At 42.0% G+C, this 12199-nt stretch overlaps 1 pseudogene; it reads right to left on the bottom strand.

Annotated features, from left to right (window-relative positions):
- Positions 1-10731: 10731 nt before the first annotated feature.
- LOC129476277 (protein BRICK1-like) lies at positions 10732-11063 on the bottom strand (annotated as a pseudogene).
- Between the last annotated feature and the right edge of the window lie 1136 nt (positions 11064-12199).

The following is a 12199-nucleotide window of genomic DNA, read 5'->3' as shown; positions in this document are numbered from 1 at the left end:
GATTTATAAAAATGTATTTTCTGGCATGCTTTTCTTATCTGTGGAGATGTTACTCTGCTCTTCTTTCATTTCTTATAATAAATTTGAGTCAGATTCAAGCACGATCCTCTTCCATTGTTCATTTTCACATAAAGTTAGTTTTCCTGAAGTATTAGAGGTAGTTATGTTGAGTAGCATTTTAATCTTACTGACCTTACTGTTGTGTTGTTTTCATGTAGATTCTACAGGATTATGAGTCTGCTGTGTGCAGTGTGAGGGCCCTGCCTAGAAGGGAACCCGGTGTCAGCTCCAAAGGTGTGTGGGGGCCAGAGAGCTCCCCCTGCCCCTTCAGACGGGCAGGGATGTCTGTTGAGTTCAGCGAGACTCCTCCTGATTTCCACTGCTATTCTCACATGGGCCCACTGTGCTTTCCAGCACAAGCCTATTGGCTGTTTCCAGGTTCTTCTGTTTCCGGGTCTGCCAGAATCCCTGATATTTCCCCTGCTTCCTCCCACACAGACACTGATCCTGCAGGCCTTGCAGGTTGCTCTTCACCTGATTTTGCTGTGAATCTGCTGCATGTGTGGTTTTACTAACTGCTCGTTCTGTCTGTGTTTCTGTGGAGATGTGGGGACCTTTGGAAACTGTGACACTGCTGCGGCGGCTCCCTCCCCAGATCTTACTGGAACATTACTGAATGGTGATCATGCATGAATTTAATGAACACAGTCACAGAGACTTGACAAAATGGGTCAAACTGCATCCCCAGACAGGCATTGCAATCCATTTTTATCACCTAGTAAAATTAAACCCTGAACGTGGATGATTGTATGGCCCCGGGAACAATAGCTAGAGGAGGGCGGTGACCTTGATGTTTGTGTAAATAAGAGCAGCAGCTGGAGGAAGGCAGGGATCTCAGTGTTTGTGTAACCGAGAGCAGCAGCTGGAGGAGGGCAGTGGTGATCTCAGTGTTTGTGTGTGTGAAAAAAGGATGCGCAGTGAAGCCATGTCGGGTCCTAAGGCATCTGTAAATACTACACTTATAGAAAGAAGCAATCATGAAGCACCCCCTCTGCTTAGCACTCTCCCGAGAGTCGGGGATAAAAAGGATGAAAACAAGCTGTAGGCCTTCCATGTGCTCTCAGTCTCAATAGGGAAACTAATTTGGAGACAGAAGGATTCATCAATGTTAAGCAATGGAGGAAACAAGCCATTCCCTTTCTTCCATATTAAAACTGGAAAAATAAACCCACACGCCTATATCCTGAGTCCCTCACCCAGGAATTCCATTAAATCCTTGCTGCGGCTATATTTTCAATGTTTCTCTTTGTGTCATGAAAGATTCAGGATTGAAGGTGTTAGTGGCCCAGAAATAGACTCCCCCACCACCTTCATTTCTAGCTATTTCCAAAAGACATGAAAGGAACCAAAGACTGTAGTCTATAAAACTGCTACTGACAAATGTTTCTTCTTCTCATCATTGGTTTAGGCCTTCTTGTTTCACAAAATTAGATGTGTGTGTGTGTGTGTGTGTGTGTGCGTGCATGTGTGTGTTTTTGGTGGGGGTGGGTTTGGTGACACGGCCCAATAATTATCCATAAGATAATCTTGGAGAATAAGCAGGTATGGCTGGATCCCACCCTGATGGGGGGATTGATGGCCTAGGACAACTCTTTGTGTGTGTTTTTATGCAGAGAGATGGGATGAACTAAAGAGTTGATTTGATATCTTGGTGTGGTCATTCAAAACCCATCCTCTTAGCCACACAAGACTACAGTATGGAGAACAAATATATCCCCATGGACTTTCTTGGCAGTGAAAAAATGTTCATTTGGGAAAGTGTGCAAATTTTCAGCTATTTTAATGTTAAGAGTTAGTGCCAAACTTTGGCATTTGCCCATCTTTTCTCAAATTTGTCACTGTAAATCAAAACAGGAAGATAGAGCCTGGAGGCAGGTGAGGGACAAGAGAAGAAACCAGAAATAACATGATTGATGATATTCAGGGGGAAAACCCACTTGACAGACTCATTTTTATGGCTGGGATACGTGATATGTAGCAGGCTTCCTCAAGAGGCAGCTTCGTTCAGGGAATGAGATTCTATCTGTGTTATCTAATTAGGCAGGTCATACACCATCTGTTTTTGTGAAGCTGGTTGCATTAAAAATCAGCCAGTTTTGGGGTTTTTTTTTTTGAAATACTCGTTAACCTCTTTCAGGGGAACAAACATCAGGATCAAACGTTTAGGGGCCGCCTAGCCTTTCAGAAAAAGTTAATGCCTTAGGCATCTTGGGTGTACTGAATAGAATTAGCTTGAGTGTAGCAGTACACAATAAATAAAGTAAGAAACACTTATATATAGCCTTATTTGCTTACTTATAGATTTGCGGATTTTTTTTCTACAGTCTTTTCAAATAGGGTAAAAGATAGATGTAGGTGGCATTTAGATGTGGAAGAAATGGAAGGCTTGATGTGATTTGACAAGATTCAATATATTAATAAGTGCAGACACTTTATAAGGTGGTTTTGGCTTTTTGTATTTACAGGATGTGTGTTTGTGCACATGCATGTGTGTGCATGTGTTGCCTTAGGCTTGTGGATTCTGCAGGAATCAAGGTGTAGGAAATGACTGGAAGAACATTTATAGGCATCAGAATTTGGACCTAGGTTTTACTAATGATGTTTTCTATTCAGCTGGAAAGTGCTGCTCAACTATCTGGAGCTATTTTTAAGAGCATATAGTTGTACAGTCCCTAAGGCAGTGGAAAACAGCTATTTTACATATGGGAAAAATCCAGATAAGGAGATAATATTAGAAATATGTGCGTCTTGTGTTTTCTCTATGAAAGAACAGCTTCAGTGAGTTTTTTAGTAAATAATTTTGAAAATAGCTTTTTATTGGACACCTATGTATTAGGTGCCAAAGACCATCCTGTGATCTTGAGAGTTACTGATTTGTTCCCTCACGACCACTCTGAAATCGGCCACTCTGCAGAAAGAGAAGGGACAGCATAGAGAATGTTGCTGTAGAGGTAGGCGTGTTAATGGTGTTTCCGGAGCAGAAAAGACAGAGTCAGGACTGTAGGTGACGCTTTGCACAATTACTTCGGGAACAACACACCGCTGCTCTCGAAATTTTCCTTTGTGCGAGGTCTAGTAAATTTCCTCCATAACTATACATTATTGCTCAATTATGTTCAACTAATTATGTGGAATCCATTCCACTGCCATACTCGGATATTATAGGACTATCTCTGCAATTACACAGCACAAGTGTTCTGGCAAACATTAGTTAAAGGAAGAAATATTTTATAACAGCAGCAGAGAGAGGTAGAGGCAATTTCTGACCAATTATACTGAAATCAGTAATCAAATTCTAAGAATTTAAGCTACGTGGGGCTAATATTTGTTCTTCCTTCCAGCACTTGGGGAGGTTGCAGCAGAAAAGTGAGGTATGGCAAGACAATCTTTTTAGGGAGTTAGGGCAAGGAGTTTGCCTGGAAGCTTTCTGCCAGGAGAGTTTGATTTCTGTGTTATTGCTAAAACGCCTCATTTCTGGTTCTGTGAAGAAGCTTTCCCTAAAGCTCCCTGTGCAAGGCTCGGAGCTGATGTTAAACATGGGAGCTGACTTACGGGAGATGCTGGTTTGTTGAAACAGAGCTCCACAAGGGCTGAGAAGGCCTCCTCCTATCCTCAAAGATCCTGCCTGCCTTCTTCACGCTTCGCCTTTGATCTTCCCGGGAAGCTTTGAAGCTGCATTCATCTTTGATTTTGATGTGCCGATCTGGATTTATTGTCTGGTTCTTTGGAAAAGGCAAAAAAGCTTCTCTTCTTCTGCGCCTGCTTTTCCTTCCTTTAAGAAAGTTTACGTGCAGTTGTCTCGATGCTCCTCTCTTCCACACAGTGTGGCACAGCTCACTGGACAGGCGGTGGGAGCCCCATGAGGGAGTGGGCGACAGACGTGTGAAGAAATAATCTTGCTGATTCTCTCGTTTCTCCATTCCTGCTTGCCTCCCTTCTCACTGTTCCTTTTCTCTTCTTTTTTCTTTCTTCTGTCGTCCTCCTTCTTCTTTAAAGAAAGAAAGAAAGAAAAAAACCCTAATCAACTTAAAAAACACAGGCGTCAATCCCCACAGTATGTTAGTAGAGTGAAACATATTCTGTGGTGGTAGGTGACAACCTTGACATGGGACACATGAAAATCGCTTTTGAAAACAGCTTCTGACATGGGCACTCAGGGCGACGGGCAATTAAGGAAGGCTCAGTGCAGGTTAACAGCGCTGTTGAGGCTTTAGTCTTTTAACTCATGTGGACCGATGGAACACTGACTTCGTTTTTGGAGCAGTAGGAGTTGGAATTCAGGTTGAAATCAAATAGTCATGGCTAGCATTCTGGGACAGATCATATTCCCCCAACAATATTGTTTTTTTTAAACCCTAACTGTCCACGTGAGTTAGCAGAGTAAAGCCTCAGCAGCGCTGTTAGCCTACACGGAGGTTTCCTTGATTGACCTGTGCTTTTAACACCTGCTTATCAGGCCGAGTGGGCACATATGTGACAGTGGCGTCTGGGGAAGGGCAGGGGCACAGAGGAGAAGGAGCAAAGCCCCAGCCCTGCGAGTCCCAGGGAGTGCTTGCCGCGCCCTGTCTCAGCTAATGTGTTTGTTTCTTGGCTTCTCTCGAAGGATTGTAATATGTGCTCTCTCAGGATAAAAATGACAATATTCTGAATATCATAGAACAGAGTGATCAGCAAAATGACTCTGCATAGGTTCAGATAGTATTTAGGCTTAAAAATATTTTATATTTAATTATTATGGATAAATATGAATTGTATATATTCTGGAGGTTCATGTGATATTTTGATACAAGTATACACAGTGTCATAATCGTATCAGAGTTATAGGATATCCATCACCTCAAGCATTTGTCTTTGCTGAAACTATTCAATGATGCCTTTGTGGCACTGGAGGAGCCATAAGCAGTAGTAGCCAGTAGGCATGAATGAGTGCGGATAAAACTTCATCTATAAAGACACGCATGGGGTCACATTTGGCCTATGGAGCCTATGGGCCCTACTTGGTTGATTTGAATGAAAGGAAACCAGGAAAAGAGGTTTTGTTCATGCTTGGAGGTCATGAGATTATTCACAGCTGTAACTATGATAAAATTTTTAAAATAATATTATTACTATATTATCGTTGTAATAAAGTTTCTATTGTAATATCCCTCATAATGCATGTGCTAGGTATTGTGCTAAGCATTTGACATTCATTATTTACAGAGACGCATGACCATTATAATAATCTAATTCCAGAATATCTTCCTCACCCCAAAAAGAAACCTCATACTCATTAGCCGTGACCCCTCATTACTCCCTTCTCCCAACCCAACTAATCTGTTTTCTGTCTCCGAATTTACTTATTCTGGGCCTCTCCTTGAAATGGAATCGTACAATATGTGGTCTTCTGTGTCTGGTTCTTTCACTGAGCATCATGTTTTCAAGGTTCTCCCAGGTTGTGGCATGGATCAGAATGTCACTTCTTTTTATTAACAAATAATATTCTACTGTATGCTAGACCATATTTTGTTTATTCATTCATCAGTTCATGGACATTTGGGCTGTTTCCACTTTTTGGCTATTATGAATAATGCTGCTATGAACATTTGTGTACAGGTTTTTGTGGGGACATGTGCTTTCATTTCTCCTGGGTGTATATCTAGGAGTGGCATACTACGGTTCCATAGTAACTGTATGTTTAACTTTTTGAGGAACTGCCAGACTTTTTCCAAAGCAGCTGCACCATTTTACATTCCCACCAGCAACAATCTATTAGGGTCCCAATTTCTCCACATCCTCACCAACGTTTATTGCTGTCTTTTTTATTATAGCTTTCCTAATGGGTGCACAGAGAAATTTTCTTAATAACTGGTTAAAAAGAAGACATCAATCAAAGTTCTTGGTTTGCAATTTACTGTAGAAACGTACTGCATGCCTTGCATAACCCAATAACGTGCCCACTGGATTGGAAATATGTGAGAGATGACTCACATATGTGTATTTTGATGTTCCCAAATGAAGACCTGAGTTCTTTTGCAGAAAAAAAAAGGCACTTTGGGTTGGGACCTATATCACACATATGTTTAATGTGAACCCCAGCCTCTCAGCATCTCCAGCTCTTCTATGAATAGTATGTGTAAATGCAGCTTTGTCTCAATGATGAAAATTATGTTCCTCAGAAAGTTTTTAGGAACATATTTTTGGGAGTCTGTCTTTTTTTTCATTTGCATCATTTTATATGTTTACAGTGAGAATAGAATAAATTGCAATGCCCCCGATTATTAATGCTTAAGAACTAATTTAATAAAGCAACCTTGGTGACCAATTTTTTTTTGCAGGAACTGAATGTGACATAGTGAACAAGAATGAGAAGAAAACCAGTAGTCAGGAGAGTGGAGTTCTGACTGCAGCTCTGCCTCTAATATTTTATAATTCTGGATAGGTTAGTGATTTTACCACATCAGCTTCCCCATCTCTAAATGGGATGCCAGCCTCCTCTGTTTCTTATTTTACAGAACTGTTGGATGGGATTTAAGGCAATGTATACGGAAGCACCTTGGAAAAGATGTGGAAGTGTGAAAGTGTACTGCAAAATCAAATTGAAGTTGAATTATCAGGAGAGTAAATAGCAACCGTGTGCTACTGGCTAGGAGGAATAACCAAGCCACAGACACATCATGGCATTTCGATGTTGGGATAAAACTTGGAGCCCATCCGATGTAATTCCCTCATGTTTCTGATGAGAAAGTGTGACATGCCCAATGTCCTTGGAGTGGCCGGGGGCAGGACTGGAATTAGACGTGAGCTTGTGTGAAGCTTAGCCCTCTTGTGTCTCCTAGAATTTTCATCCAAAGAACACTCCTTCCTTGTGGTGTCAGTAAAGCTCAGAATAGCAAACATTTAACCATCCACTGGTACTTTCTCTTCCACACTGACCTTTCTCTTGTACTGTTGTTCTTTTGACATAGCCACAGGAGACTGCAAGAGAGGCTAGGAAGCGTAGTCCACCTGTGGCCCCAGAAAGAAGAGGAAATAGCCTTGGGGAACATCAGCCAGCAGCAACCACAGAGACCCAAGTGGATGGGATGGTTGAAGCAGTTGGCTGGGAACTCTGCTACACCACTAAGTCAAATAGTAGCTCATCAGTGCCAGTTTTAGAGTGAAGGAGAAAAATGGGGGTGGGTTGGGTACATGCATGAATTGGGCTACCCTGAAAGCATAATAGCGGCTGTTAACATCACCATGTGCAGGACGGAGCTGAGAGAAAGCTTTCTTCCTGGCACCCAGGAGACTTTGAGTGGTTTGCATGGGGCCCACCAGGCTCTCCCCATCCATCCTCTCCTCCACACACTCCTGCGCACCTAGGAGGCCTGAGGGCCAGGGCAGGGCCATTGTATAGTGGCTTCTCTGCTGGAGATGAGGACTTCCAGACCTCAAACTCAGATAGTTCTGCTACCCGGGGGTGGTGCTGGCAGCAGGGAACATTTTTCCTTCAGAGGGGGTGTGTTTCCCACTCAGGAGAATCCTGTTCTGAGATTGTGGAACCTTTTTTCCCTCTTGATTGAGCTCAGATATAAGACTCAAGCTGGTATTTAATTACCCTTTACTTATGAAATTCCTTAATATAGTACCTATTCGCAGAGTACACCCACATTCTGTTAAATGCAGTGATCATTTTCTCCAGCTAGCTTCATCCCCAGAGTGGTCTCTTTCTTTGTAGCTTTCCTACATCCTAGGCATCTTCACTCTTCCCAAATCTCTTTGAGTGCACCTGTCCTGGACCAGTATCCACAGTGTGAAGGGTTTTGGTTTTGTACACTGAGGACCCTGATTTATGGGTCACATTTGAATTTACCTATTTTAAAATTTCGCATTCCTTACTGTAATAGTAATAGTGTTTTGGGTCCACCGACTTATTTTCCTTCTGCTTTCTATGTCTTTCTAGATAATCTGACACTATTAAGTTGCTATTAACTATTAAGTTGCTTAATTTTTATAAGTGAACCTGAAAAAGGTCAATACTTCTAAGATAAAAAAAAAATCCCTCGAAACTGTCTTTTCCTGGATAAAGTGTGTGCATGCATTTTGCAGATGCAACAGGGTAAAGGACACATGAGACATCAAAGAAACAATTCCTAGATGATATGTCAGACACGGATTGCCTTTGAAAGAGCAAGGTGAGTCGTATCCTTTCTAGAGTTCAGTAACACTGGAGTTCAGTAGAGATCCCTAGGGTCTTAGAAAGGAAGCTTCCACTTTCCCATTACTTTAGTTTCTCTTTGGGGACTAATTATAGCAAGAGTGGCTTTAGTGCATTTAGTAAGAAAGCAGAGCGAAACAGTTGTCTTCTCTGCCAAGGCCCCCTCCTGTAACCTGTTCTTGACGGGTTGCAGTGGCCAGGTGGCATGCATTCCTGTGAGTTTCAGGGCAATGGTGGGGAAAGAATCCGTGGGCTATCTTCCATGACCTGTTCAGTGAATGGATTCTATGTTGTATTTGATGATAGAAACAGCCTTGCAACCTGGTGTCAATCCAGACATGATGGGGAAGCATGACAGGATCCTGAGCAGAATCCTGGTGGCAGGTGTTTTTGTTGCCTTGTCATCGTGCCTTTAAAATGTTTGATGCTGTGTTTCCTTTTGGGGTTGCTCTGATCCCCTCAGGAAAGGGGCCCCGTCCTAAATCCCCCCAGGACCATGACTCCTCTCACACCTCAGGGGGGATCTATGCACACCAGTTAAAATGCCCCTGTTACTCCTACTACAAGCATGGATGACAGCACAACTCGTGACTCAAGGAGCCAGCTATCCACTTTTGACTACCAGGAGAAAAAAGCCACAAATCATGCCACAATGATAGGGCTGGGGGCAGTTCCCCATCAGAATTTCATGTCTTCAAAAGCTCAGGGTATATATCAGGATGGAGCGGGAGCAAGTAAAGTCCTCGAAAAAGAAGCAGTTGACCTTTGCCACCTTCCCGGTAGCACTGGAGTGTCCTCTGTGTATTCTCAAAGCCCCTCTAGTTACATCTCATCCCACGCTGGACTGCTGGAAAGGCACTTCTAAGTCATTCTCAGATGCCAAGCAGCATTTCAGACACATTCTGGGGCCAAATGCATCTCTTTGGCTGCTGATATTTTTGTTGCCTTCACACATAGATTCATTTAGCTCCAAACATTATTTCAGTGATATTATAACTGTAATATCATGATTATTTTATTCTTTGGGAGCATAAGGATGATTTTCAAATATTTATGATGGAATTGGACTTGATGCCTCATAATTGATATGACAGTAATCGTGAGTAAAAGCTATATGATTTAGTGCAACTAGATTTTTGGGGAGCTGGTCTTCTCAGAAAACGCTGGGTGGGGATGGGGAAAACAAGACAGGAAAGGGAGGGCACCTACCAAAGGGTCTGTCATCAAGCCAGGTTCCACTGAGGATAAATGGAGCTTAATGCCCCACAGGAACTCTAGGAGTCAGGGTAGAGCATGCACCTACCCAAGGAGCAAAGGAGCTGGGGCATTTATACACCAGCTTCCATCTGCCGTTGGTTGAGGGCTGCTGGGGAGTGGAGCTTAATTCCCTAGCTCTTCATGCCTGCAGGTGCACGTTCGAGTCACTAGATAGAGCCCTCAGGTAATGAGCTAGCCACTCATGAGGCTAAGGGGCTGTAGATGGGACACAACTAGCATCTACTGCAACTCCTTACAATAAGTCCCACAATTTAAAGTTTTTAAAAAGTAGGAGAAGCATTGAACAAGTCAAAAAATGACTTGTTTTTATGAGACAGACTACAAATGGAAGTAGGAACTCTGCGAAGGGATTTATGATGACTGGAGTGTCTGGAAAACGCTCCTCAAGGAAGGGACATTTGATTTGTGCTTTGAATGAAGCAAAGACTTTTTTCTCTAATTCAGTGATGTATCTTTTATTGGAGTATAACATGCCTACATGGTAAGTACTTGATAAATGTGCTGAATGACCAAATGATTCCTAGGATGAACTAATCAGCTGAAAGTCCAAACATGGGGGCTTGGGCTGGTAAGCCACTTAGGCTTTGAATCAAACAGCTACATCTGAAAGTTTTGTTGGAATAATAATCCCATACATTACATTTCTGTGGAATAAGTGAACCCATCTCTAGGTCCTGTCCCTACCATAATCACAACAGTCAGATCAAGTTGTGGAGTTTATTAGGGAAATTTGAGAGGCATAGATACCCCAAGTGACAGAAAGAAATGTCTGAAAATGTCCCTTTAAGCCAAGTGGGAGCCTGGCCTTGACCTCCCCAAATCAACAGGAAACTGGTGGGTTAGCATCAACATTCTCTGGTAGCCAAATTGCCAGAGCATGAGTGTCTTGGCCAGGACTGCCTCACACTTCCCACCAAAGGTGGGGAGGAGGCAAAGGCTGTTCACAGAAGCAGTGCAGAGGCAATGAGAACTTTAAGTAAAGTCTGAGAGAGAAAGGATAGGGGTGGGGAGGACCTTCACAAAGAATCCCAGGCTTTTGGCTGTGAATGTCTCAAATACATTGACAAGTAAATCTACAAAATGTTACTGGAAAGGTGAAATACCTAATGTTTCCAAGAGTTCCTCTAGACTTTTCCTCATATACCACATCACACCCTCAGATGTACATGGAAGAACCCAAAGGCCACACTTTTGAAAAAGAAAAACAAGAATAAGTCCTGTTGCTCTTTAAGGAGAAAGGAAGGAGCTGAAGGCTGCTGGGGCCTTTCTCACGTGGCCTGTGTTCTGTAAAGCAACTTCCCAGCAGCAGCATGGCAGTGTTCTAGGTAAGCATCTCACCTTTTGTCACCCATGCTTCAGTGTACTCTATTCTCTGTTCAAGGGCTGTCAATTTCTCCCTTAGTGTTGCAAATCTTGAACAAGACATATTGAACGAGTTGAGAAAGTCTGCAATTTTCTTGATGCTGCTGGTGATTATCTCAATGTACTCCCAGTTCGCCCAGTCCTACTGAATCTCCTCCTGCACCAGATCCTCTTGTCCTGCCATGGTGAAAGCCTGAGGAAGACTGAAGTAAAGACTTTGGATCTTTGAAGGGGACAAGGAGAAAACTCCAGGCAGGAGTAACGGCAAGAGCAAGGAAAGGAAAGTGAGTGGAGATCTACTGACTTCTTATTGGGAAATATTAATAACTCTCCAAGGGTTTTCTGTGTTTCAGCATGTCCTGCAAATGTGGCACAAAATGCCATTTTATTCCAGACTATCTTGCTGTTTATGTCTATTACAGTTTGGAAGATGAGATAGTGTCTCTGTCTAGAGCATGCAGCAGATCGTTTGCTTACTCTGCAGTACTGTAGAGATAATGTCTCTCTCCAGGGTAAAGATCAGGCAGGTGTACTGCCTATTATAATATACTGAGTTTCTCTCTCCTGTAATGTAATGCACTGTGTGTGCAGGGGTCACATGGCCTTTGCATTGCCTCTTGAAATTGGAGATTGAGAAATAGGCTTAACTGATGATACTCTGGCCACTGATACTGCTGTGAGTAGTAGATACGTGGAACTGATTGAGTGATGATTAACGTTTTTACTTTACATCAGGATGTTGGATATTGTGTGGACACTTGAGGAAGAATGAAGAATTTAGCCATGATGGATTTATACTAAGATGTAAGTCCTTGCAACTCAAATGCGTCAAAAACTTGCTAACATTTGCGAGATCAGTACTGAGAAGGTAACTTTTTAAAACGATGAGAACTATTGGAGATATTTGAGACTAACACAAGTACTTCAAGTCTAATGCTAAGAAATAACATCCTCTATTTTATAAACAAAAGTTAAAAGAGAAGTATAATCACATCTTCAGCAATGTTTCAAAAAGTGTGATTTAGTTTAAATGAAAACACTGATAAGCATAATTGTCTGTTTAAATATGAAGATATTTCAGGAATTATCTAATGTCAAATTTATATTGCCAGAATAAATATAGATACAAACAGAAAATGCATCAAAGGATTGTTCTTACAATATAACTGAATGTCATAAATTGACATTTTAAAACCATTTATCCACCCTTATGATTACTGATAATCTTTATGTCTTAATCACATTTTATGTGTTGTCATTTAATGACGTTTATTCAAATATCTGTTGATTAATTGCTCCTGAGTGACCTAAAGCCACTGA

The sequence above is a fragment of the Symphalangus syndactylus genome, chromosome X (genome assembly GCF_028878055.3).
Source record: "Symphalangus syndactylus isolate Jambi chromosome X, NHGRI_mSymSyn1-v2.1_pri, whole genome shotgun sequence".
In the NCBI taxonomy this organism is placed as follows: domain Eukaryota; kingdom Metazoa; phylum Chordata; class Mammalia; order Primates; family Hylobatidae; genus Symphalangus; species Symphalangus syndactylus.
Note: the sequence above shows the minus strand (reverse complement) of the source record. Positions and strands in the feature narration are given on the sequence as shown.